This window comes from Chrysemys picta, unplaced genomic scaffold (assembly GCF_011386835.1).
Source record: "Chrysemys picta bellii isolate R12L10 unplaced genomic scaffold, ASM1138683v2 scaf266, whole genome shotgun sequence".
NCBI lineage: Eukaryota > Metazoa > Chordata > Testudines > Emydidae > Chrysemys > Chrysemys picta.
The window spans coordinates 35,865-63,415 of NW_027052973.1; the positions used below are offsets into that span (position 1 = coordinate 35,865).

General features: G+C 46.3%; 1 long non-coding RNA gene across 1 annotated transcript in view; it reads right to left on the minus strand.

Moving 5' to 3' along the window:
- The window catches only part of LOC135978445 (uncharacterized), a 40,182-nt gene extending 16,614 nt beyond the window's left edge, over nucleotides 1–23,568 (minus strand). Inside the window, exon 1 of the long non-coding RNA XR_010595817.1 lies at nucleotides 18,254–23,568. This is a non-coding gene — a long non-coding RNA (uncharacterized LOC135978445). The remainder of the gene's footprint in view (nucleotides 1–18,253) is intronic.
- Nucleotides 23,569–27,551: the final 3,983 nt, after the last annotated feature.

Genomic DNA, 27,551 nt, shown 5'->3' on the forward strand with positions numbered 1-27,551 from the left:
CCATTTTGTGGTATTTGATACTTCATTTCTGCTCTTAGTTGGTGGTGGTAAAGTTGCTGGTATCTGCCACAGGGGTCTAGGGTGGTTCTAAGATGCCCTCATTAATTCACAGTGCTATTCTTGAAGGAGTGGAAGAATACAGTATTTCAAAAAGCTCACAAGTTTTTGCTTCAATTACTGGGTCTCTATTTTGAGTGTCTCTGCAACATGAGGGTAGCAGCTTCATGGAATACTCTAAAGTCATCAGAAGTCAGTGCAGGAGTTGAAGAAACTTGTCAGGAGAGGACAGCGATGGGTCTCTGGGAGAAGATTAAGGGTGTTGCTCAGGATGCTTTAGACCTGTCTGTTCCTCCAGCAGAAGGGGAGTGACACCTCTATTCGCTGACATGGTAGGAGGGAGATAGCCGTAGGCATATACTGGGGATCTCAGCCTAGAGCAGCCAGGAGGCAAAGGTGGAGCATTGTAGGGATAAAGCTGGTTCTGGTAAGGCTGACCAGCCATTACCATGGCTAAGGCAGATGAGTCGAAGCTCTGGAGTGTCCCTGTATTTAGGCAGAGACCTTCCCTTGTGCTTTAGGATTGAAGAGAAGACTCCCTGCTAGACAGCAGAGAGAAGGTGTGTCCCTGGTGATGGAGATGAGCAATAAGCTTCCTCCAGAGGTGGTGCCAATCTTTGAGGTGATGTCTGTATCATAATGCTGGAGAGGCAAGTGTAGTGTCATCGGTGCTAAGGGCGATGTCAGAGACATGACAAACATCCTCTAACACTGAATTAGCCGGTACCATTAATGCTTCCATTGTCTGTACTGGTGACAGTACAATGTCTATGCAGGTGCCAATGGCTAACTGCCACTAGTATTGTCAAGTGTAGGCACCAAGTAACTTGTGCCTCTTCAATGGTGAGCTGGAGATAGAGCCAGCATCCTCTGCCCCTATTGAACAAGCGGGATTAGTGCTCTGCATCTCGGAGGAGAGCAAGGGTTTGAACTTCTTGTGGGAAGAATGGGAGGGGGATCAGTGCAAGGAGCCATATCTATCCGATGTTCAGATTTCCCTTGCCTCGGTGAGGTGGTGGTACTGGTCCTCTATGCTCGAGTGGCTGTTGGTACCAAGGTGGTCTTCAGAGGTCCCATATCAGGGCACAGAAGAGATCAGATCCATTTGGAGGTTGATCCTTGCGTGTGCCTGAATTCCCTTATTGATTGTTTGAGAAAGCATAGCTTAAGCTGAGTGTCCCGAGACTCTGCTGCTCGGTGTAACACGGTTCCTTTTCAACCAGGACAATCTGGCACATGGCTCTCACCAAGATAAAGAAAGTTGCTGTGGCAGTCTGTAATAGGAATGAGTCCTTGGCAGAACAGACACTGTTTGAAACCAAAGGATTTTGAATGTACCATTTTAGGCCCAGACAGGGATGCAAAGAGCTGAGGAAAAGTTTTAAATTTAAATCTTTTGTGGGGTTTTTTGGTAACTCAAATCAAAGAGGGAGTAATTTGAAGGGAATTAATCCCAATTTATGAGAGTAATTCTGCTAAGGGGTTTTGGACGGACACAGCTTGTTCCATCTTACCGCCACAGGTGATAAGAGAAGAGAGGGATAGTTGCAGCTGCTCTGCCCTTAAAGTAACATTCATGGCCAGGCATGGCCCAATTGACACTGCTATTCACAGATCCCAATCTCGTGCACATAATGTGCAGGTGCACCTAGACTGGGATTCACACAAACACATACGCTAAGAAGAAAGTTATGGTCTTTCTGCATACTGATGGAATCGTAGGCCACGACATCTCAGAGTCACGCTCTGAAGCTTCACAAATGCTGAATAGAAGCAATGTCAAGATTGAGCCCCATTCGACTTCCGTAAAGGATTTTCACTTAGCTGTGAAGGGGGTGATCATGACCCACTGGAAACTGTCAAAGAGAAATGAGCAAAGCTAATTTAAACCTGACTCCATCCACCCAAACGAGATCACATAGGCAGGTCAGCAGCACCACATATTATTGCCTGCATTATATTAAAGTAGCTCCTACAGAACCCAACAGATGGGAAGATTAAAATAAATGTTAGACATTGTCTCTGGATTAGTCAAACTCAGAGGTAAAATGCCCATCTTTGCATAACCCACACAATGATACATATTTTCCATTTCACACTTATAAATCCTGAGATCCTTGCCTCTGCAGTCTTTGGACTGAGATTTTCCTTGAACTCTTCAAAAACCCTGATATGTTCAGGGTTCTGTATATCAGCTTCCCTTCCTCCCCCATGCAGAAACTGGCACAGCACAGATGCTGACAAGCTCAGGATAGTTCAGCCAGCACAAATTTCAGTCATGGGATTTCTGACAGGCTAGTTAACATGCTTATCTGATGCTCAGTATGTTCTGTTCACACAGCTTTTATCTTTCTCATGCTCTTGACGGCACTATGAATTTATGTTCTCTCACAAAGGGGTTTCGTTTTTTAAATCGCTTTGGCTAAGGGACAATTGCATTCATCTATTTGAGAGCTGCCAACTCTTGTGATTATGATGAACCTCCACGTTCTGGGTTTTCTTAAAGCCCCAGCTCCTGGAGTCATGGGATTGTGAGAATCTCAGCTTCCATGCAAGTAACAATTTTAAAAAGTGAACCCTACATTTGCAAAAGCCCAGAAGGCAATTTTTTTCTTATTATTTTGGGGAACAGATTCATTTTTGAATGCTTGGGATTGACAGTGCTGCTACTCTATAGCAGTGGGAGAAGATGTATTAGGCGATTTCTTGGCCACTAGGAGAAGTGGTGCAATTGCTCACTTCCATTTAGGTAATCTCAAAATTAACTGAATTTGCCATTAACAATTGCACTTAGGCCACGTCTACACTAGCAGCTCACAGCGGCACAGCTGTACCAATGCAGCTGCGCCACTGTAAAATCGTTCGTGTAGCTGCTCTTTGCCGACGAGAAAGAGCTCTCCCATCACCATAATAAAACCACTTCCAAGAGTTTCAGTAACTATGTTGGCTGGAGAAGCTCTCCTGCCGACACAGCACGATGCATGCTACCATTTAGACTGGTGAAACTTGTCGTTCAGGGCGGTGGTTTTTTTCTACACTCCTGAGTGACATAAGTTTTGCTGACATAAGCGGTAGCCTCGACATGGCCTCAATTCCCCTCCCTATCTTGCATGCCACCATGTATCCCTTTTGCTTCTTTCCACCCAGCAATGCCCAGCTCCAGCATCCTTAGGCCACGCCCAGCTTTCAAATCCTTCTTTTCACATATGGCAGAATGATGGGGGCCTATCACTAGCCTGATATGTTACATCCCCTCTCCTCTCTCCCACATCTGCCTCAGGCTATGTCTACACTGCCAAGTTTTTTTGCCAAAAGTTAGACCACTTTTATTAAACCGCTTTAATTAAACTGCTGTTGCATGTCCACACTGTGCTCCTTGTGTCGCTGGAGCCAGAGCCGGCCCTTGAGTAGGGCAAATCGGGGCAACCGCCCCAGGCCCTGCGTTTTGGGGGCCCCCGTGCTCTGATAAAATAGGGACTGTCCCGATATTTAGCCCTTTGTCCCACGTCCTGACCGATGTACAATCGGGACGCCATTTGTCCCAATATTCAGGTGAGGTGGGAGGGTAAGCGGGGTGAGGAGGTGAGTGGCAGGCAGGCAGGAGGGGAGTAAGGAGGGGGAGGGGTGGGCGGCCGGAAAGCGAGGAGGAGAGCAGCGGACTAGTGGAGTGCTGGACAGGTGGCAAGGAAACTAACGGGGAGGCGAGAGTCAACCAGGCGGGTGAAGAGACGAGTGGCAGACGGGTGTGCGGACAGCGAGGAGGCGGCAAGGGACGGGCCGGCGGCCGGAAAGGAGGCTGATTTGTCCTAGGCCCCGCACCCCCCTAGGGACAGCCCTGGCTGGAATGCATCCACACTAGCAGCTCTTGCAACGACAAAGAAAGCAGTGCACAGTGGGATAGCTACCACAGTGCAACTGGCTGCAGGGTGCTTTGGGAACGGTTGCAATGCCTCATGGGGCAGGTTCAGCAGCTCATGATGCAGGTTTCTCAATCCCATTGTTCCATGGGCATCCTACTAGACTGCCAGCCACTTTTTAACTGAAGTGCGGGCGGGGGGAGGGGGAAAGAGTGTGTGACGGAGTGTGTGTGCATGAAGGGGGAGAGACAGACAGTGAGTGCTGGGGGAAAGTGAGTGTGTTGGAATGTTGTGTCCACGGGTGCCGACTCCGTGGGTGCTCCGGGGCTGTCCTGCCCCGCCCCAGCTCACCTCCGCTCCACCTCCTCCCCTCAGCGTGCCGCAGCTCTGCTTCTCCCCCATCCCTCCCAGCGCTTCCCGCCACGAAACAGCTGATTCGCAGCAGCAAGCACTGGGAGGGGACGGGAAACGCGGCATGCTTGGGGAAGAGACGGGGCCGGGGCTGGGATTTGGGGAAGGGGTTGTGATGGGGACGGGACAGAGCGGGGCTGGGGGTGAGCACCCACCGGCGCCTGGAAAAGTTGGCGCCTATGGTTGTGTCCTAAGTTCAGACAGCTGCCAAAAGCAAACTATCCTGAGGCAGGGGGAAACCCCTGACACCAGCTCCTGGCTCCCTCTCTGGCTCTGCACAGCATGTCACACACACACACACACACACAAACACACGCGCGCGCGCCTGCCTGCCTCTGTGTACGTACTGTGGGAGACAGCAGGAACATTCCACGTTAAAGATTTGCTCTATGATTCCAGGAGCAGCACAGCACGCCAGCTGTCAGAAGGGAAGAGACACATGCCTGCAAGACTGCAGAGTTCAAAACAATGAGCAGCGCGGTCACTGCAGGCATTGTGGGACATCTCCAGAGGACAATGACAGGATAAAAGCAAACAAGGTGTTTACACTGGCACTTTGGCAATAAAACCTTTGCGCAAAAAGCCTTATCACTCTCATGGAGATGGTTTGATTACAGCGCTGCAACGGAGGAATTTCGTCGCAAAAGGTGGCTTTGCAGCGCGTACACTTCTGCTGTTTCATTGCCAAAAGCTGCCTTTTAGCAAAAAAACTTGGCCGTGTAAACAAGGCCTTAGTCTTTGCAGAGTATGAGCTTTCTAGGGCAGGGAGCTCATCTCTGTCTGTGTTTGGAAAGTCCCTGGCACGGTTGGGTACTACCACTATCTAAATGATAACACTCTCCTCCAAAGTGTGGCAGGTTTTTCATACTGCACCTACTTCTACAGACTAGAGATTCAACCTACAAGAACTGTTTACCTACTAAAACTTTTCATATGGAGCACATTCACTGTGTGGTAAAACAATAGTTGTTTTATATCTTTACAAGTCAGGTGGGAGTTTTACCTGCCACTTATGACATGTTACAATATCCACTATAAGGGAAGTGTTTTCACAACCTCATTTAAATATCATTTAGCCAGTAAGAGACCCCAAGTCTGAGATTTGAGTTGACTGAATTGCTCCCACCTTGTCAACATTCGTACTTTGTGCCAGTGCTACAAGAGAAAGCTGACAGGGAGAGCCCAGAGTATCGCCAATATTTAAACTACAAGAATCATTTGAAATCCCATTCCCTTTTGGAACTTCTCTGCTTTCCATTCCCAGCATCCCCACTGACCGCTTTCAAACACTTCCATAATAATTACCGTATATGGACCATTAACCATTTAGTTATGATACTACAGTTCTCAGTGTACCACAAAGTGGTGTGAGAGCAGAGACCACTGAGGCCCTTAGAGCACCAAAGCCATTTGATCATACATGAGGGCAGGTAGCTTTGGAAAAATATCGATTTGCTGAATATCTAATGTTTATCCAGACATACACAGGCTAGAATTTTCTCCTATTCTGATGCAACCCCGATGTCACTCAGCATTTTGTCTTTCTGATATTAGTTTTAAAAGAGCAATAGTGTTTCTAGCACTGTTGGAAGAGTCTTTGGATGTAGATTTCAGTAACATACTAAATGTAATCATAATGCCTAGAAACTAATGCTTGTTGCAGATTTATACTGCATTCCTGGGCCTAATTCAGAAAAGTGCTAAACATTCATAATCCCCCAAGAGCGAATAGTAGTGGGTGCCGGGCACCTCTCTGGATCAGGCCTTTGTGTGATTGTATGACCTCCAGCTCAATCACAAAACCTCAGTGCCAAGGGGTACAGGGTATACTTAGAACAAAGACTTCAATGGAACCCTTAAAAGGAAACAAATTTAATTACACTAAAGGCCATTTAAAAGTACTGCTATGGGAATGAAGAAGTTAAAAAATTTTAGTAAATCAGGATTACCCATTTAACATACTCCCATTATACCTTATCTCTAATGTACTGTAGTTAAAATCCCAAAGCAAAGAAGATTGAAAGTACTCCGCAACCAGAGAGTAAATCAAAAGCCTTTCTGCTTCAGAAGTAAGTTTTAGCTGGCTCCTCGAGATCATCACAGTAGCATACCTAACCACAGAAAGTAAACAACCAAAAACAGTCTTTACAGAGTAAATACCAACCAGTTTGACTTTCAATAACCCACACACAAAACATAATTCACACGCTACAGCACTAGAAAAAGACTGATTCCCTAGTGCATAAAATGAAACTTTACACTTCCTGCCAAGACCGTTTATTCTGTCAGCCAATCCAAGCTCACTCACACTTTCAGCAGACCAAAACACAAAGGCAGCATGCAGTTTTCAGGCCTTTGGAGTGAACAGCTCCAAACTCACCACCACACAGGTCAAAAAGTGAAGTGACTAATTAACTTCCTTTGCATCAACAAGACATTTATTTAGCAAACAAGGCCACTAGACTTTTTTCCTTCAGAAGTTTCATCATCCTAATCACTACTGTAGCTAAACCAAGTGCCAACATGGATTCTGCTCTACAGAAGCTTTTATACTGCGCTCATTGCCATAGTATCTGAGCATCTTCCAATAAGTGTGTTAAGCAACATGACTATACATCTGTCATGTGGTTGTTCGCTCTTCCTCTCCCCAGAAGAAAGTGTGTGCAGTGGAGTGTTCATAGATTCACAGATTCATAGATTCTAGGACTGGAAGGGACCTCGAGAGGTCATCGAGTCCAGTCCCCTGCCCGCATGGCAGGACCAATACTTTCTAGACCATCCCTGATAGACATTTATCTAACCTACTCTTAAATATCTCCAGAGATGGAGATTCCACAACCTCCCTAGGCAATTTATTCCAGTGTTTAACCACCCTGACAGTTAGGAACTTTTTCCTAATGTCCAACCTAGACCTCCCTTGCTGCAGTTTAAACCCATTGCTTCTGGTTCTATCCTTAGAGGCTAAGGTGAACAAGATTTCTCCCTCCTCCTTATGACACCCTTTTAAATACCTGAAAACTGCTATCATGTCCCCTCTCAGTCTTCTCTTTTCCAAACTAAACAAACCCAATTCTTTCAGCCTTCCTTCATAGGTCACGTTCTCAAGACCTTTAATCATTCTTGTTGCTCTTCTCTGGACCCTTTCCAATTTCTCCACATCTTTTTTAAAATGCGGTGCCCAGAACTGGACACAATACTCCAGCTGAGGCCTAACCAGAGCAGAGTAGAGCGGAAGAATGACTTCTCGCGTCTTGCTCACAACACACCTGTTAATACATCCCAGAATCATGTTTGCTTTTTTTGCAACAGCATCACACTGTTGACTCATATTTAGTTTGTGGTCCACTATAACCCCTAGATCCCTTTCTGCCGTACTCCTTCCTAGACAGTCTCTTCCCATTCTGTATGCGTGAAACTGATTTTTCCTTCCTAAGTGGAGCACTTTCAATTTGTCTTTGTTAAACTTCATCCTGTTTACCTCAGCCCATTTCTCCAATTTGTCCAGATCATTTTGAATTATGACCCTGTCCTCCAAAGCAGTTGCAATCCCTCCCAGTTTGGTATCATCCGCAAACTTAATAAGCGTACTTTCTATGCCAATATCTAAGTCGTTGATGAAGATATTGAACAGCGCCGGTCCCAAAACAGACCCCTGGGGTACCCCACTTGTTATGCCTTTCCAGCAGGATTGGGAACCATTAATAACAACTCTCTGAGTATGGTTATCCGGCCAGTTATGCACCCACCTTATAGTAGCCCCATCTAAATTGTATTTGCCTAGTTTATCGATAAGAATATCATGCGAGACTGTATCAAATGCCTTACTAAAGTCTAGGTATACCACATCCACAGCTTCACCCTTATCCACAAGGCTCGTTATCCTATCAAAGAAAGCTATCAGATTGGTTTGACATGATTTGTTCTTCACAAATCCATGCTGGCTGTTCCTTATCACCTTACCACCTTCCAAGTGTTTGCAGATGATTTCCTTAATTACTTGCTCCATTATCTTCCCTGGCACAGAAGTTAAACTAACTGGCCTGTAGTTTCCTGGGTTGTTTTTATTTCCCTTTTTATAGATGGGCACTATATTTGCCCTTTTCCAGTCTTCTGGAATCTCTCCTGTCTCCCATTATTTTCCAAACATAATAGCTAGAGGCTCAGATACCTCCTCTATTAGTTCCTTGAGTATTCTAGGATGCATTTCATCAGGCCCTGGTGACTTGCAGGCATCTAACTTTTCTAAGTGATTTTTAACTTGTTCTTTTTTTATTTTATCTGCTAAACCTACCCCCTTCCCATTAGCATTCACTATGTTAGGCATTCCTTCAGACTTCTTGGTGAAGACCGAAACAAAGAAGTCATTAAGCATCTCTGCCATTTCCAAGTTTCCTGTTACTGTTTCTCCCTCTTCACTAAGCAGTGGGCCTATCCTGTCTTTGGTCTTCCTCTTGCTTCTAATGTATTGATAAAAAGTCTTCTTGATTCCCTTTATTCCCGTAGCTAGTTTGAGCTCATTTTGTGCCTTTGCCTTTCTAATCTTGCCCCTGCATTCCTGTGTTGTTTGCCTATATTCATCCTTTGTAATCTGTCCTAGTTTCCATTTTTTATATGACTCCTTTTTATTTTTTAGATCGTGCAAGATCTCGTGGTTAAGCCAAGGTGGTCTTTTGCCACATTTTCTATCTTTCCTAACCAGCGAAATAGCTTGCTTTTGGGCCCTTAATAGTGTCCCTTTGAAAAACTGCCAACTCTCCTCAGTCGTTTTTCCCCTCAGTCTTGATTCCCATGGGACCTTACCTATCAGTTCTCTGAGCTTACTAAAATCTGCCTTCCTGAAATCCATTGTCTCTATTTTGCTGTTCTCCCTTCTACCCTTCCTTAGAATTGCAAACTCTATGATTTCATGATCACTTTCACCCAGACTGCTTTCTACTTTCAAATTCTCAACGAGTTCCTCCCTATTTGTTAAAATCAAGTCTAGAACAGCTTCCCCCCTAGTAGCTTTTTCAACCTTCTGAAATAAAAAGTTGTCTCCAATGCAGTCCAAGAATTTGTTGGATAGTCTGTGCCCCGCTGTGTTATTTTCCCAACATATATCCGGATAGTTGAAGTCCCCCATCACCACCAAATCTTGGGTTTTGGATGATTTTGTTAGTTGCTTAAAAAAAGCCTCATCCACCTCTTCCACCTGGTTAGGTGGCCTGTAGTAGACTCCTAGCATGACATCTCCCTTGTTTTTTACCCCTTTTAGCCTAACCCAGAGACCCTCAACACTTCCGTCTCCTATGTTCATCTCTACCTCAGTCCAAGTGTGTAAATTTTTAATATATAAGGCAACACCTCCTCCCTTTTTCCCCGTCTATCCTTCCTGAGCAAGCTGTACCCATCCACACCAACATTCCAATCATGTGTATTATCCCACCAAGTTTCAGTGATGCCAATGTCATAGTTGTATTTATTTATTAGCACTTCCAGTTCCTCCTGCTTATTCCCCATACTTCTCGCATTTGTATATAGGCATCTAAGATACTGGTTTGATCTTTCCTCCCAGTTTTGTCCTGACCCTCCTTTCTCTCTGACAATATAGCCCACACTCCCTCTCGTTTCCGACCCATCTCCCCGGTCTCCATGTTCCCCACTTACCTGTGGGCTTTGCTCACCTGTCCCCGTCGAACCTAGTTTAAAGCCCTCCTCACTAGGTTAGCCAGTCTGTGTCCAAATAGGGTCTTTCCTCTCCTCGAAAGGTGAACGCCATCTCTGCCTAGTAGTCCTTCCTCGAAAAGCATCCCGTGGTCTAGGAAGCCAAAGCCCTCCTGGCGACACCATCTTTGCAGCCAGGCATTCACCTCCATGATGCATCTGTCTCTGCCCGGGCCCCTACCTTTGACAGGAAGAATTGAAGAGAATACCACCTGCGCTCCAAACTCCTTCACCCGTACTCCCAGAGCCCTGTAGTCACTCTTGATCCGCTCAGTGTCACACCGCGCAGTATCATTTGTGCCCACATGGATGAGTATCATGGGGTAGTAGTCAGAGGGCTGGATAATCCTCTACAATGCCTCCGTAACGTCTCGGATACGGGCTCCCGGCAGGCAGCAAACCTCCCGAGATGAAATGTCAGGGCGACAGATGGGCGCCTCCGTCCCCCTCAGCAGAGAGTCTCCGACCACCACTACCCTACGTTTCCTATTCGCAGTGGTGGCAGCAGACCTCCCAGCCTTAGGGGTACGAGGCTTATCCTCCTTTACTGTAGGGAGTGATTCCTTCTTTCCTGTATCAAGAAGAGCATAACGGTTACCTATTACCACGGCAGGAGGGTTCGGAGCAGGGGTGGAGCACTGCCTGCTGCCAGAAGTAACCAGCTGCCAGTGTCCACCCTGAGCCATCTCCTCCTCCACCGGTGGTGTACCAGCAGTCCTGTGTACTGGGACAGCTACCTCAGCTGTCTCCACATGGACACTGTCGAGGAATTGCTCGTGGATTTGGATGCTCCTCAACCTAGCCACCTCCTCCTGTAGCTCTCCCACCTGCTGCCTGAGAGATTCCACCAGCAGGCACCTCTCACATTGGATGGTCCCCCCAGCCTGGATATCAGTAAGTGGAAATTGCAAGTTACAGTCTCTGCAAAACCACACCAGGATCTGGGTAGAAGCATCCATGCTCAGGCGCTCTGTCTGGCTACAGGCACAGGTGGAGGAGACAGAAGCAGTGCTGGCACAGGTGTTGCGGGTCTTCCTAACCATCGTAAGCCTCCCTCTGTCAAACTCCTGTCTGCAGCCCCCTGTCCGCTGAAAGGGTTGTTTAAGCAAGAAGTTTTGAATGTAGTTGGTTTATAGGTATTAAGGGGAATAAAGAGAAAACAGATAGAACCGGCAAGGGACCCTTGCCCCCTTCCTGCTCCCCTTCCAAACTCCCTTGCGAAACTCCCTGTTAGCAGCCCCTGGTCGCAAAAGCTCCCTGGTCGCTTGTGCGCTGCTTTATAAAGCCCTGGCCTGTACGAATGCCCCGCCCACTGATTAAGGCTCAGCCACTTACCAGAGGCTTCTAGCTTTCAAACCTTCCTTTGAAGCTCACAGCTTCCAACTGCCAGCCACAGCACACGGTCCTTCAAACAACCAAAACAAACAAACAGACTGACAAACACAAGCTCGGCACACAGCAAGTAACCCTCAAACACAAACAAACACACTACAGACAGTCACTTATTGTTGTTTTGGTAGGAGTTTTTTTTTTTTTTTAATTAACCAAACATACCTTTTGCTATAGATTTACATTAGAGAAGGCAAGGTCAAGAAATGCACCTGGCACTTCACGCAAAACGCTGTGCAGTTTGTGACGGTTCTTAGTTCCTGGGGGAGCTCATTTCCCAGTCTTGGACCACTCCTGGAGAAGATTCCGTCTCCCGCACAAATAATCTTTATACTCTTACAGTTGGGAATGCCGGTGTGCCAGAGGAAAGCAGTTGTCAACCATGGCCTTTGGCCTAGAGCTTTAGACAATCTTTTCAATACCCTGGGCCCAGGCTGTGTAACACTTTCAAGGTTCAATGGCAAAAAAATGTTAATGCAGAGTTAAGATTGCTTGGCAGTATATCGTCCTCTTGCAGAATACTGAAATGAGCAAAACTCAAACTTCTGAGAAACAGGAAATGCACAGTTAAGATTCAAAGGGAGGCTCCATTAATTTTGTTAGGCCCAGGTTAGGATCCAATGGGGAAACAAATACTTGCACCTGAAGCTATAATCTGTCCAACCCTTTTAGAAATCTGATAGTTATGGGGTTGGAAAAAAAGTGAGCACTCACCCACTGGAGGGTGGAATGCTTCAATGGCTGCCAAATGTACTTTAATGGAACTAACTAACTGTCAGGCCTTGATGTTTTAGGTGCAACAAGTAATCCAAAATGTGGTTAATGGAAGCATGCACTGGAGACACATTTCTCTGCTGAGATCAAATAGAGAAACGTTTCCATTTGGCCAGGTAAGCATGCCTAATGGAAGCTTTCTGCTGTTCGGAAGCACCTCCTTCATATCTTTCAAGCAAGTCATTTCTACTGGTGTTAGCCACAAAGCATCGCCGCTGTTAAGTGGAGGGTCTGCAGATCTCTTCCCTTGAATGTGTAAAACTGCTGCCATCCTTTTAAGCAGTTCTTAGTGAGCCTTGTTATCTTCTTGTGGTCAAGAAAAGTTCACCACCTCATCTGGCGATGAGGAACACAAACACACCAGGACACTAAGGCAATGGCTAGTCTGCCTCTTGTAGTGGAGGAGCTGTCTGAACATCTTCCAGTTGCTCAGTCCTGGTCAGAGAATGTTGTCTGCAGTGCAGATGATCTTTGATGAAGCCAGCTCAGACAAGTGAGGAGACGTCCTAGCAGCAGGAGAGACATCCCACCGTGTCCAGAATAGCCACTGACATGGTGATGGAAAGTCCCATGGTTACATAGGCCATTGCCCCTTGAGATGTGCCCACTGCTGGGCACACCCCATGGGGCTCTGATGCAGGGAAAGCTTCCCACCTGGTGTGGGACACAATAGGACCCATTTCCAGATCCAACGAAGATGACTCAATCATGCGATAATGGTGGAGCAGAACCCTGCGGACAGGAGACCAGTAAGCCAAACCCAGAAATGGTGGCAACAGGGATATTAACGGTGGCAAGCCCCTAGAATGTACAGGACTCCTAGGCACCAGAAGTAGCATCAGTACTGTATGCTTTTGCAGAGGTGGTGTAGGGACCAGTTTCCAGTGAGGGCTGAAACCCTTCCTGAACCACAAGAGACACTGGTACCAAGAGGTTCGGTAATTCTCTAGTGGCAGAGTACCCTTCTGGGGTAGTCAATATCGAAATTGGATCTTGGGTCCGACACAGACACTTCAGGAATCGGCCTCAACAGATCTGGCACAGGTTCTGGGCTTGACAAACCCCCCTTTGCAGCAGATGAGCATGCTGGAGAATGCTTCCCTTCAGAGTCCCTCTCAGAATTCTTGCTTTTAGATGGCCTGGGTACTGAAGGTCTTTCTGGACAACAGACCATGTCCTTGGCAGATCTGGGTCTCTTCATCAGTTCTAGAGATACAGAACACAGTGCCAAGGCCTCTCAGGAGGTACACTCTGTACAGATGGAGCCGCACTTGGAGCGCACTCTGAACCCAACAGCTCCAATGGAGTGCTGCCTCCATAAGGAAATATTTAAGTCTCACAGCTCTATTTTTTTTGAGTGAGGTTTAAAACGTCTATAAAAGGTGATATTTCTCACTGATGTGAAACTCCCCCAACATTTTAGGAAGCTGGGGTGTGGGTCACTGACCGGCACTGGCCTGGCACACGGCTAGCAGGACTTAAAACAGGAGGTTTAAAAACAAACAAAAGGAACTATTTCTTCACACAACACACAGTCAACCTGTGAAACTCTTTGCCAGAGGATGTTGTGAAGGCCAAGACTATAACAGGTGTGACAAAGTTCCTCCTCTATCTTGGTGGGTCCTGCACTTATTGGCGGATTTTCTTGCCTCAGAGATTCACCATGTGGGTTGGGGAACAGCCCAGAGACCTTCCCCTCTGGAAGAACCCACAGTCCAGGTCAATTGGGAGGTTTGGGGGGAACCCAAGCCCGCCCTCTATTCCAGGTTCTAGGCCAGGGCCCTGTGGACTGCAGCTGTCTAGAGTGCCTCCTGTAACAGCTGCATGACAGCTACAACTCCCTGGGCTACTTCCCCATGGCCTCCTCCAAACATCTTCCTTATTCTCACCACAGGACCTTCCTCCTGGTGTCTGATAACGCTGGTGCTCCTCAGTCCTCCAGCAGCACACCCTCTCACTCTCAGCTCCTTGCGCCTCTTGCTCCCAGCTCCTCACACTCTCGCCACAAACTGAAGTGAGCTCCTTTTTAAAACCCAGGTGCCCTGATTAGCCTGCCTTAATTGATTCTAGAAGCTTCTTAATTGGCTCCAGGTGTCCTAATTAGCCTGCCTGCCTTAACTGGTTCTAGCAGGTTCCTGATTACTCTAGTGCAGCCACTGCTCTGGTCACGCAGGGAACAGAAAACTACTCATCCAGTGACCAGTATATTTGCCCTCTACCAGACTCCTGTACCCCACTGGTCTGGGTCTGTCACACAGGGTTCAAAAAAAGAACTAGATAAATTCATGGAGGCTAGGTCCATCAATAGCTATTAGCCAAGATGGGCAGGGATGGTGTAACTGGCCTCTGTTTGCCAGAATCTGGGAATGGGCAACAGGGGATGGTTCACTTGATGATTACCTGTTCTGTCATTCCGTCTGAAGAACCTGGCATTGGCCACTGTGGGAAGACAGGAACCTGTTAGATGGACCTATGATCTGAAGTATGGCCATTTTTATGTTTTTATGACTTAAACCCCAGAGAGAGAGAGAGGTATGACTCTCTCTACCAGTTCCGGACCAGAGAATCAAATTTGGTCCAAAAGAGATCAAAAACTAAAACCTATCATTAACTATACACTGTAACTAACTACTGAACAAAAAACAGACTTTATGCAAAGAGTGAGGGAAATAAACTGACAATAGCAAGACTTCCAATTACCATGATGGTAAGAAGAAACTGGGAGGGGTCAGGGGCAGCTCTGCCCTCTTATACCAGCATGCAGTGGCATGCAGCGACAGAACACTCAAACCGCTTCAACCTGTACTAGGGAGGGGAAAAGTTCCCCAACAGCCATGCACGAGGCATGCACGGATCTAAAGTGGAATGGACATGTGCAATCACTCAAAGAATAATGTTTTTGTGTCATACAATATACCAGGGGTAGACAACCTATGGCACGCATGCCAAAGGCAGCGTGCAAGCTCATTTTCAGTGGCACTCACACTGCCTGGGTCCTGGCCACCGGTCCCGGGGGCTCTGCATTTTAATTTAATTTTAAATTAAGCTTCTTAAACATTTTAAAAACCTTATTTACTTTACATACAACATTAGTTTAGTTATATATTATAGAGGTATAGAAAGAGACCTTCTAAAAACGTTAAAGTGTATTACTGGCACGCAAAACCTTAAATCAGAGTGAATAAATGAAGACTCGGCACACCACTTCTGAAAGGTTGCCGACCCCTGCAATATACATTTCCTGGGTAGCCACACACCTGCCCATTTCCTGATTAATATTGTTCTGACTCTTAACAGCTTTCATATTGTCACTGTATTGATTATTCAAATGTTCAGCCAAACCAGAGAAAACTATTACACAGCTCCTGGACACACATTTCTGATGCCGTCCAAATCTGCTATCAGACATGGTTTGAGGTGTATACCAGGAATAAAAAAAACCAGATTATTTCCACCTGAGTGAATCACCATGAGGTCCAATAGATCACAACCTCTTAAGTCACCAGTTAGATGCTGCAGAGTGGGTAAAACATGATGCTAATGCAAGCCAACTCTCTTCACCCAGATCAGCCTGTAGCCAGCAATCCCCAAGCCATGGTGTACTTCTTGCTCTCCTGCAAACTTCTGCAATCTCATGATCCAGGAATCACCAAGAATCCACATGCTGCCAACCCAGGCAGCGCACATCCTTCTTTTCCGTCAGCGATCAACTTCCATGCTGTGTGTCTTTGGAAACACCACATTCATCTGTCCAGAGATCAGGAAGTAGCCAGAACACTACTACACACAGAAGAGGCAAAAAGAAGGCGGGGGAATTAAGGCAGAAGTTGATGCAGGGCCAAATACAGCAAAGGAGTGGGTCTGTTGGGGCAGCAATTTTTCCAGAGTCCCCCAGAGAATTAGCAGGTGCCATGCAAAACCTGAGATCAAAACTGACTGAGACCATTTTGACCTGCATCACAGCAACAGTTTGATCTCTACCTCTGCACAAAAAACCCCAAACGCACCAATTTTTTTTGAAAAATGGCTATTTTCCCCTCCCAGGTTATATCTCCGGAAACCCTAGTTCAAGTGACCCCAAGTTTGAATCACCAACCCTACTCTGCACTCCCACAAGTCACAGGTAATTTCAAGAAACCCAATGCAAGCATGCAGATTTTAGAGCAGTCAGAAGTGTCCTTTAAAGAGGAAGTGAGGATGGGAAGGGCTCCTTTACACATCCACTGACAGCATAGGAGGGTCTGAAAGGTGTGAAGTGGCACATTCGTTTCAATGTGATGTTCTCAGCATGCAAACACCCCACGGAGATTAATATAATCTAAAACAATAGATCTGAGACATGTGAACTGCTCCATGCATCTCAATGTGTGTTCCCATCCACCTCCTGCTTTACAGTTTGTGATATGCATGAAGTATGCATGTTCTCAGCTCCCCATCCAAAGGGGCAGGACTTTTCCAGATGCTGGCTCAAATGAGGGGCAGGGAGAGAACCTCCATGTTAAGGCTTCACAGGTCTGGGGCCTTGCACAGCTCTGGAACAGTCCCTGGGAGAAGCCCTTTAGTGTGTTAACCCCTTAGCTTCACTGCCTCCTGGGTCCGAACTTCAGAGCCTTCAGCACCCATTTCACTCAGTGAGTCCACTCGAATTGGCCACCTGGGGGGAGACTTGCATATCCAAAGGAAGCAATGCACCCCCAACCTCAGTGACTCAGATAGCATTGTAAAAATAGAAGGGTTTATTACATATCTGGAACACAGCATAGAAAGTCCTTACTTAGCATCGAGAATAGAAAACGTTACAGCATAGTCCACCTGGGTCAGTCCTACCCCTCCTCCTTTGTCCCCAGTCCAGAAGCGTGTCTCCTGCTTCCAGCAGCCCACACTATACAACCCCAAGGGTCTCTCCTCCATCCTTTGTTCCTCTTCCTGGTCTGAACAAGGTCACCTGCTTATCTACCTTAGCTCTCTGTCCACACCTGGACAAAACCAGCTGGCTTCCTGCGGGGGTTGGGGACAGTCCAGGGTCATTAGTTGCCAGGCACCACATGTCCAGCCATTGGAGTGGCCATATTCTGCTGAGACTCTGCCAGAGTAGAATCATAGAATATCAGGGTTGGAAGGGACCTCAAGAGGTCATCTAGTCCAACCCCCTGCTCAAAGCAGGACCAATTCCCAACTAAATCATCCCAGCCAGGGCTTTGTCAAGCCGGGCCTTAAAAACCTCCAAGGAAGGAGATTCCACCACCTCCCTAGGTAACGCATTCCAGTGCTTCACCACCCTCCTAGAGAAATAGTGTTTCCTAATATCCAACCTGGACCTCCCCCACTGCAACTTGAGACCATTGCTCCTTGTTCTGTCATTTGCCACCACTGAGAACAGCCGAGCTCCATCCTCTTTGGAACCCCCCCTTCAGGTAGTTGAAGGCTGCTATCAAGTAAACAACTCTTCCCAGCACCTAGTTCAACATGCAGCACATAGGTGAAACGGAGACATGCACAGTAATCATACAAAATATTAAGAAACATTCCCACTTCATCACACTCAGACCCTCTCAAAAGGGCAAGCGCCCTCTCCCCCCCCACCAGATTGCTGCTCACATGATGGGGAAGGAGGGGTATAGAAACCCTGAAAATAGAGAATATAAATAATGAGAAGGAATTTTCTATATCTTTCAAAGACTTGCAAACAAGAGCATTTTGGTTGCTCATGTAATATCAGATGAGTCCCCTGAAGTTAACACAAAAAGCTTTAGCTCACTGGCAAAACTTCACTTTAGGTAATTACATCTGGCCTACCTAAGATGCCTTGGGCAGGTTTAGCTGGATGAGTAATTTTACACTTCCTGTCCTTTTGGTGTTTCTGTGGACTGTTGAACAGTTGCCACATCCCACCCATGAGGCTGGATTTCAGTGATGGGTGACGCAATTCATATATATATAACGTCAAGTAAGTTTAAATGCATTGTGAATTTTGAAGATGAAAGGCATAATTTGAAGTGATCAGGATGATTACTCTGAAAGTGTAAACCAAAAGTCTGACTGTATAGTGCTACCCAAGTTACCTGTGTTGACTGGATCACTGTAAGGTCATTAATGTAGCAAAAGCCTGCTCCCATGGCAGAACGAAGTCCAGCAGTCCCAAAGGTCAGCCTGCAACAGAGGCGATCCCGCAGCTCCTTGTTCATCCCATTCCGTACCAGGTTTTCAATCTGCGCTTTTGTTTTAGGATTCTGCAAAAGAAAAACGAAGGTTCTGTTCCCACTGCTCAAGGAGGATCTGATGGAACAATTACTGCTGCAGTGCAGTTTGTGTTAAAATAATTCTCACTAATTCACAGGATAGGAAGAAGTGGTCTCCGGATCCACAACCCAAGCTCTTTTAGAATACAAGTTCTATGTTGGTGTAAGAAAGGATCACTCTTTGCTCTAACCTTTGTCACTTCTCACATGTTCTCTATTCAAACATATTTAATTATGCATAGGCTTGGAAGTGGTAGATTTTTATTGGTAAATGTCAATTTCACCATATACACACAAATCAACACAAATATTCCCATCTATAATAATCAAAATATACATATAGGCAAAGAAAGAAAAATGCTGCTTGAGAACTTGCTAGAATTTGAGTCAAGGCTCAAATTTACTTTGTGTATTTTGACAAGTGATGTTGACTAGTTGTGTTTTAGCAGTTACAAAGCTTTAACTTTCTGAATCTCAACATCTACAGTGATTAATAATTATTCACTGACCTTCCTATTGTCTGAAATACCCCATAATTTCCTGCAGCTGTGAAAAGTTATAGATTAAAGTCAGAAAAATGCTTAAAAAACAAACATTTTTTATATTATCCATCAAACTGACAAAGTCAAATTCTGCCAAGTCTAATTATGCATGACTTCATTATTAAGGAAGTGAATTATACTCCAGAAGATGTTCCTTTCCAAAGTTAAGACCCAGAACCAGACAGCTTAGAGTAGTTTATATTTCAAAGAGTTGCAACAAAATTGCTTGTCAGCTGCACCAGGAATTGGGAATTTAAAAAGACTTATGAGTAAATTTTCAAAGGCACCATTAGTCAGTGGGAGTTGGGCTCCAAGGATGCCTTTCAAAACACTACCCCCTACAGTATTAGGAAATCTTATTTGTTTCTAGCGGCTAATGCAGAACCATTCCCTAGTGCTTTGTCCAGTTTAGCTTTAAGTTACTCAAGCAGAGGATATGCCGTGTTGTTGTAGCTGTGTTGGTCCCAGGATATTAGAGAGACAAGGTGGGTGAAATGATATTGTTCATTGGACCAACTTCTGATGGCGAGAGAGACAAGCAGAGGAGTCAAGCAACAATTGAGTCGGTGTCACAATCAGGACATGTGCGGGATATTCAAGTTACATTCAGCCTCAGAAATGTGTTTGGATCTGTGAGTACCCACAGTAGTCAAAAAAAGGATAGGACAAGATTTGTTTTTATGTAGGGGAATGTAAATATGAATGCACAAGCAGTTTCAGTGTCTCTAAGAAATGACAAAATTACTACTGTCGTGTACCAATAATTTAATCAGAATTGTAAAAAATATTTTAAAATATAAAACCCAGCATTCATGCAATGTGAAGACTGCACAGTTCATTATAAACTCTGGCAATGCAAAGCAGAAACTGCAGTTCCAACAGCAACTTTTATTGCTTGATTTGAAGCAAGGCTGAATTATATAAATTAGAGGTTTATCCAGAAGAAAAGAGTGTGGTTCTCATACTATTGTAGTGGTGACCCCTTTCACATAGCTAGCCTCTGAGTGTGACCCCCCCCTTATAAATTAAAAACACTTGTTTACATATTTAACACCATTATAAATGCTGGGGGCAAAGCAGGGTTTGGGGTGGAGGCTGACAGCTCGCGACGCCCCATGTAATAACCTCACGACCCCGAGGGGTCACGACCCCCAGTTTGAGAACCCCTGGTTCTACTAGTACACTGTATTTGCACTACATGGTACATATGAACCATTTACTATTCCTCTTTGGGGTAAAGTATTACTGCTCATTACAAAAGGCCCATCTTTTTATGTCTTATGCTGCACAACAGCTGATTAACATTGAAGTTGGACCCTTTTTATTTCTAACTGTGCAACCTCAGCATGTTTTCTGCATTGATTTTCCTAGTGTTTTCTGGGGGAAGCTGGAAGTGTGGAAGCTGGTTTTAGAAGACATTTCTCCAACTTACAGGCTCACTACTCCATAGCTATTCCATTTGCAACCCTTATGAGTTCTGCTTTCTACTGCTGAATTCCACAAACCAATACGTGTGCACTTCCATATTTGTATTGCACTAGCATACATAGTATATTCAAGTGTGCGTGTGTAAACTTCATTTTTCTACTGCACATATCCAACATTCAATTTTGAATGATTAAATCAAAACAGATTTTGTTCAATCTAAGCAATGGAAGTCATCCTCAGTAAGCACAAAGTCCTTATCAACTTTTACGCTTCAGAGCTCAGCTGTTTCTTTTTACAACTAGGGAATGGGGAGGAATGCTTCACTCTCACCCAACAGTCAGACTGTCAAATGCAATTTGACTTTGGGTAGAGACCAGTATGGGAAGTTTACAAGAATGCTGCCAATTTCAATTCTCTAAAATAGACAAACAGCATGCTCTGATTTTGTCTCCAATTCCTTTTATAGCGTATTTCTTCTCCCCTGTTTACATTTATGCAAATCTTTTCTGCAAGGGAGAAGTTTTGCAGAAGAACGATGAAACTGACTAGACACAAAATAAAAAAAAGATTGAGAATTGTTTTGCTAGCTTTTAGATTACAGTACTTTTAGGTGTGACCTGTCACTATAGTAGGTACAACATTCAGACAAATGATCTTTCAAACCATGTCCCTTTAAGCCTACAATTAGAAAATTCTATATAAAAAAAAGATGCAATTGAAACTAGTATGTAACTTTAAAGTCTAGCCGCACACTTATGCACATGATTAACTTTACCAATGAGTAGTTCCACCAGACTTGAAATGTTTGCAGAATTGGGCCCATAGCCATTATTTATATTATAGTAGCATCCAGGGGGCCCCAATAAGAATCAGGGTGCTATCTGAACATATAAGAAGAGGTGGTTCATACAATGAGGAGCTTACAAACTAGCTTAAAACAAGATGCAACAAGTGGGCATAAAAGAAAGGAATGAACTAGATAATCATAGGGGTATATGGTCACAGACTAACCATATGCACAATTTAATAGCTCCAAATCATTGTGCTGAGATATTTTGTGGGTTGTTTTTTTTTAAATTCAGAGATCAAAAAAAAAATAAGATTAGCATTCCTCACTGGCCATGTACCAAGTGAACTATAATAGAAACAAACAGTACCCAGACAATTTAATATTTTTAAATAGGTCAGAAAATCCAGGTCAGAATTAGAGACTGTATGCAAATATTTGCCATTTATAATGTAAGACGGACAAGATGGGAGATCTCTGTGTAAGCTTGAAACTTCTCTCACAGAAGTTGGTCCAATTACCTCTGCACCTTGTCTTTCTAGTATGGGCACTGACACTTCACCAGAAGAATGACTCAGAGGTCCTTGTATGTAACCATCATACAACTGAAGACAGTGTCAAACTCTCTCTCATGGTTAAAAGCCTCCAATCCATTGTCCAACCTGTTATTTGGAAAAATCCCATTTGATTGACAGTGAACTGACTCATCATTATGCTTGCCAACGAGTGGTCCATTATTTCAAAGATTCATGCTGATGATCAATAGGGCTATTGAACAATAATTGACATGCTCCTCATTGAGTATACATTCTGAGAGGATATTTCCTTCAAAATACTTTCCTTCCATGACAAAAAAATCCAGTTAGATCTAAATAATTTAACTGGGCTTAGATATATTCCCTATCTGATTCCTCAAAACCAGTACAAATCTACCCCAGGAAAGCTGAAACTGCTTTTATTTGGTCAAGGTCCCCACTGCTGTTTTTAAACTGCTGGCAGTACCTTTTTCTGCCTCTGCTAGGATTATTTGTATGGCAACTAACAATGTCTAGTTTGTTGCTTCTTTATTATGGAATTAGATTAGACCCAACTGCTGAAATGACTGGGGATACGAGTGAAATTAAATGCAGCACATTTTACCAAGGACTCTATGGTATGTCTGTCTACACAGCTGCCGGGAGCGAGTCTTGACAGACTCACACTTGCAGGGCTTGGGCTAGTGTGCTAAAAATAGCTCTGTAGGCACTGCTTTGACATTTGGGCTCCCTAGGCTCCACAGGCCAAACCCGGACAGCCACACTGCTATTTGTAAGCATGCTAGTGGAAGCCCCACTAAAACAAGTCTGTCCACGCAGGCTACAAGAATTGCTCCCAGAAGCTGTGTAGACATCCTCCGAAGTCTATGTCAACTAGAAAGGCTTGCAATAAAATTAAAAGCAAATCAGATTAAAAGTTGATTTTTTTTTTAAATGGCCTAGTCTCTCAGAGGCCAAGTATCCATGAGTTTTATCTGGATGCAGAGTCAATACGTGAATATCTACGGTAGCACATTTCTACAGAAACCACAAGAATACAGAAACAACTTCCTTTTAAATAAACAGTAGTTGGATGAAGTCAACTGCCCAGCATGTTTTGCAACTAACTATTTTAAATTTAAGTTTGATTCAGTTGGAGTTGGTCCTGCTTTGAGCAGCGGGTTGGACTAACTGACCTCCTGAGGTCTCTTCCAACCCTAATCTTCTATGATTACAAGTGAATTTGATGACACAGAAGTAGGTTTGTTGTCTTGTTACTATGGAAGTCAGCAACAAAAGCCTCTTTCTTAAAGGGGCATTAATTTGGAGTTATCAAGAGCATAATTTAAATACTGTACCTAACCTGCAGTTGTATCCTCACAGGCAGGCCTTTTTACCCACCTGGAGCCCTACTAGTTCAATGGACTCTAAAAGTGATCTGATAGCAGATCTGTTAGCTTTAGCCAATATAATTGTTACTCAAGAAGCTTTCTAATTTGTGCACATTAGAGCAGGGTAACAGTAATGGAAGACTTAAGTTACAGGATGATGGACCTTGATGGCAAGGGGAAGTTTGAAGAAATCTGCTACATCCTCTACATTCTCAAGTAGGCCATGCAACGTGCCTACATAGCTTCATAGCAACATTGCAATTTGTGGTTCAGGACACCCAGTTAAAGAGCAACGTCTTGTTTCATTCTCCAGAATGAGGAAGCTCATGACTTTCACTGAGATAATCCACATAGTTTCAGAGACCAACTGTCACTTACCACACAAATTAGGTTTGACTCAATTTTTTTGTTTGTTTTTAAACCTTGGCTTAAAAACAAACAAGTTATGCTTGTGCAATATTATCGCTGTGGTAGAACTGAAGTGAGGAAAAAGACGGTTACTCACCGTTGTAACTGTTGTTCTTCGAGATGTGTTGCTCATATCCATTCCATTAGGTGTGTGCGCGCCGCGTGCACGATCGTCGGAAGATTTTTACCCTAGCAACACCGGCGGGTCGGCTGTGGAGCCCCCTAGAGTGGCGCCTTCATGGCGCTGAATATATACCCCAGCCGACCCGGCGCCCCCTCAGTTCCTTCTTGCCGGCTACTCCGACAGTGGGGACGGGGGGCGGGTTTGGAATGGATATGAGCAACACATCTCGAAGAACAACAGTTACAACGGTGAGTAACCGTCTTTTCTTCTTCGAGTGCTTGCTCATATCCATTCCATTAGGTGACTCCCAAGCCCAACTTAGGTGGTGGGGTCGGAGTGAGACATTGCTGTGTGCAAAACCGCTGATCCGAAGGCAGCATCGTCCCTGGACTGCTGCACTAGTGCATAGTGAGCTGTAAACGTGTGGACTGATGACCAAACCGCCGCTCTACAGATGTCCTGGATCGGAACTTGCGCCAGGAAAGCAGTCGAGGAAGCTTGGGCCCTCGTGGAGTGAGCGGTGAGGTGCGGTGCTGAGACACCTGCCAGGTCATAGCAAGTCCGGATGCAAGACGTAATCCAGGAGGATAGGCGTTGTGAGGAGACCGGTGAGCCTTTCATTCGGTCGGCCACTGCAACGAAGAGTTGCGTCGTCTTTCTAAAGTGCCTTGTGCGGTCAATATAGAAGGCCAGGGCCCTGCGTACGTCCAGAGAATGCAAACGTTGATCCTGGCGAGTAGCATGTGGTTTAGGATGAAAGACCGGGAGAAATATATCCTGGTTGATATGAAAAGGAGAAACCACCTTAGGGAGAAAGGCAGGATGTGGACGAAGCTGCACTTTATCCTTATGGAAAACCGTGTAAGGGGGCTCGGATGTAAGCGCCCTGAGTTCAGAAACGCGCCTTGCTGAGGTGATGGCTACGAGGAAGGCTGTCTTCCAGGATAGGTACAGAAGTGAACAGGTGGCCAGTGGCTCGAATGGAGGACCTGTGAGCTTGGAGAGAACCAGGTTGAGGTCCCACGTCGGAACGGGCTGACGTTGTTGTGGGTACGTCCGGTCTAAGCCCTTGAGGAATCTAACGACCATCGGGTTAGAGAATACCGAGGATGCGAGTTCCCCTGGGTGAAAGGCCGATATAGCGGCCAGGTGAACTCTAATTGAAGATATCGCCAACCCTTGCTGTTTTAGGGAGAGGAGATATTCCAAAATGAGAGGAATAGGTGCCTGCAACGGGGACGTGGCTCGTTGTTCGCACCAACAGGAGAACCGCTTCCACTTGGCCAAGTATGTGGTCCGTGTTGAGGGCTTCCTACTGCTCAGCAGAATCTGTTGGACAGAGTGCGAGCACTGCTGCTCTGCCTGGGTGAACCATGGAGCAGCCACGCCGTGAGGTGGAGTGATTGCAGGTCGGGGTGACGCAGGCGGCCGTGGTCCTGAGAGATGAGGTCCGGGCATAATGGAAGCGGGATCGGTGTCTGAACCGAGAGCTCCAACAGTGTGGTGTACCAATGTTGTCTCGGCCACGCTGGGGCGATCAGAATCACCTGTGCCTGGTCTCTGCGCAATTTGAGCAGTACCTTGTGGACCAGAGGAAACGGAGGGAAGGCATAAAACAGGTGGTCCTTCCAGGGAAGGAGAAACGCGTCCGAGAGGGAGCCCGGAGCTCGACCTTGCAGGGAGCAGAACACGTGGCACTTCCTGTTGTCTCGAGATGCAAACAGGTCTATCTGGGGAAACCCCCACTTCTGGAAAACGGAATGTATGATGTCCGGACGGATAGACCACTCGTGTGTTTGAAAGGACCTGCTGAGTCGGTCCGCCAGAGTGTTCTGGACTCCAGGGAGGAACGATGCCGTGAGATGGATTGAGTGGGCGATGCAGAAGTCCCACAGGCGAATGGCCTCTTGGCATAGCATTGACGAACGTGCTCCTCCTTGCTTGTTGATGTAAAACATGGCGGTGGTGTTGTCGATGAGAACTAACACACAGCGGCCACGTAGGAGATTGAGAAATGCCTGGCACGCCAGGCGCACCGCCATCAGTTCCCGAACATTGATGTGCAGGGCTATCTGGGGTGCAGTCCACAGGCCCTGGGTATGGTGTTCGTTGAGATGGGCGCCCCAACCCAGGGATGAAGCGTCTGTGACCAGGTGCAGAGAGGGTTGTGGGGCGTGAAACGGCATCCCCTCGCAAACCACCTTGTGGTCTAGCCACCATGTGAGGGAGGTCAGGACCGAGTTCGGGACCGTGACCACCATGTTCAGGCTGTCCCGATGTGGGCGGTATCTTGATGACACCCAGGTCTGGAGTGGGCGAAGCCGAAGTCTGGCATGCCTGGTTACGTACGTGCAGGAAGCCATGTGACCCAGCAGGGTGAGGCACGACCTCACCGTGGTAGTTGGGAAGGCCTTGAGTCCTTGAATGAGGCTCGTGATGGTGCAAAAGCGATTGTCTGGCAGGATGGCTTGTGCACGTCTGGAGTCTAGAACCGCGCCGATGAATTCTATTCTCTGGGTAGGTTCTAGAGTGGATTTGTCCTTGTTAAGTAGGATACCCAACTTGTTGAATGTGTGCACTATTATGTGGACGTGATCTCGAACTTGTTCTTTGGTGCGACCGCGTACCAGCCAGTCGTCTAGGTACGGGAACACCTGTATCCCTTGCCGACGAAGGTACGCTGCCACGACAGCCATACATTTCGTGAACACCCTTGGGGCCGAGGATAGGCCGAAGGGAAGGACTGCAAATTGGTAGTGCACCTTGCTTACCACGAACCGCAGGAAGCGTCTGTGAGGCGGGTAAATTGTTATGTGAAAGTATGCATCTTTCATGTCGAGGGCGGCGAACCAGTCTCCAGGATCGAGGGAAGGGATAATGGTCCCCAAAGAGACCATGCGGAACTTCAACTTTACTACGAATTTGTTGAGTCCGCGCAAGTCCAAGATGGGTCGCAGACCTCCTTTGGACTTGGGAATGAGGAAGTAACGGGAATAGAATCCCCTGCCCCTTAACTCCACTGGAACCTCCTCTATGGCCCCCATAGCAAGGAGCGTGGAAACTTCCTGTATAAGAAGTTGCTCGTGAGAAGGGTCCCTGAAGAGGGACGGGGAAGGGGGGGAGGAGGGGGGGATTGAAGAAAACTGGATAGCATATCCCCTGTCCACCATGCGAAGGACCCAACGGTCCGAAGTTATAAGGGACCAGGTCCGGTGGAAATGGGAAAGGCGATCCCGAAAGGATGGGGCTGGATCCTGTGGGATGACTGGGGCGCCGTCCTCGACCGCACCTTCAAAAGTTCTGCCTGGGGCCTGAAGGTGGTCTAGGTGGCCCCTGGTTCTGACCAGGTTGAGGGCCGGTCCACCTTCTTCTACCACCTCGCCCTCGCCTCCGGGTCGAGTCCTGTCTCTGACGAGGCGGGGGGGGGTAGAAGCGCTGAGGCTGCGGTCTAAATGGCCTGCGCTGAGGGCCCACAACATGCATCCCCAAGGAACGCATGATCGTCCTGGAGTCCTTGAGGCTCTGCAGGCGAGAGTCCGTCTTTTCGGAAAAGAGCCCTAGTCCTTCAAAGGGCAGATCCTGCAGGGTTTGCTGCAGTTCCTGAGGCAGACCCGAAACCTGGAGCCAGGAGATCCTCCGCATAGCGATACCTGAGGCCAGGGTTCTCGCAGCAGAGTCCGCTATGTCTAAGGAGGCCTGTAAGGAGGTCCGAGCCACCTTCTTACCCTCCTCCACCAGGGCTCCAAACTCCTCCCTGGACTCTTGGGGAACCAACTCCTTGAACTTCCCCATAGAGTTCCAGGAGTTAAAGCTATAGCGGCTCAAGAGCGCCTGTTGATTAGCCGCTCTAAGTTGCAACCCTCCGGCTGAGTAAACTTTACGGCCGAATAAATCGAGGCGCTTAGCCTCCTTCGATTTGGGCGCTG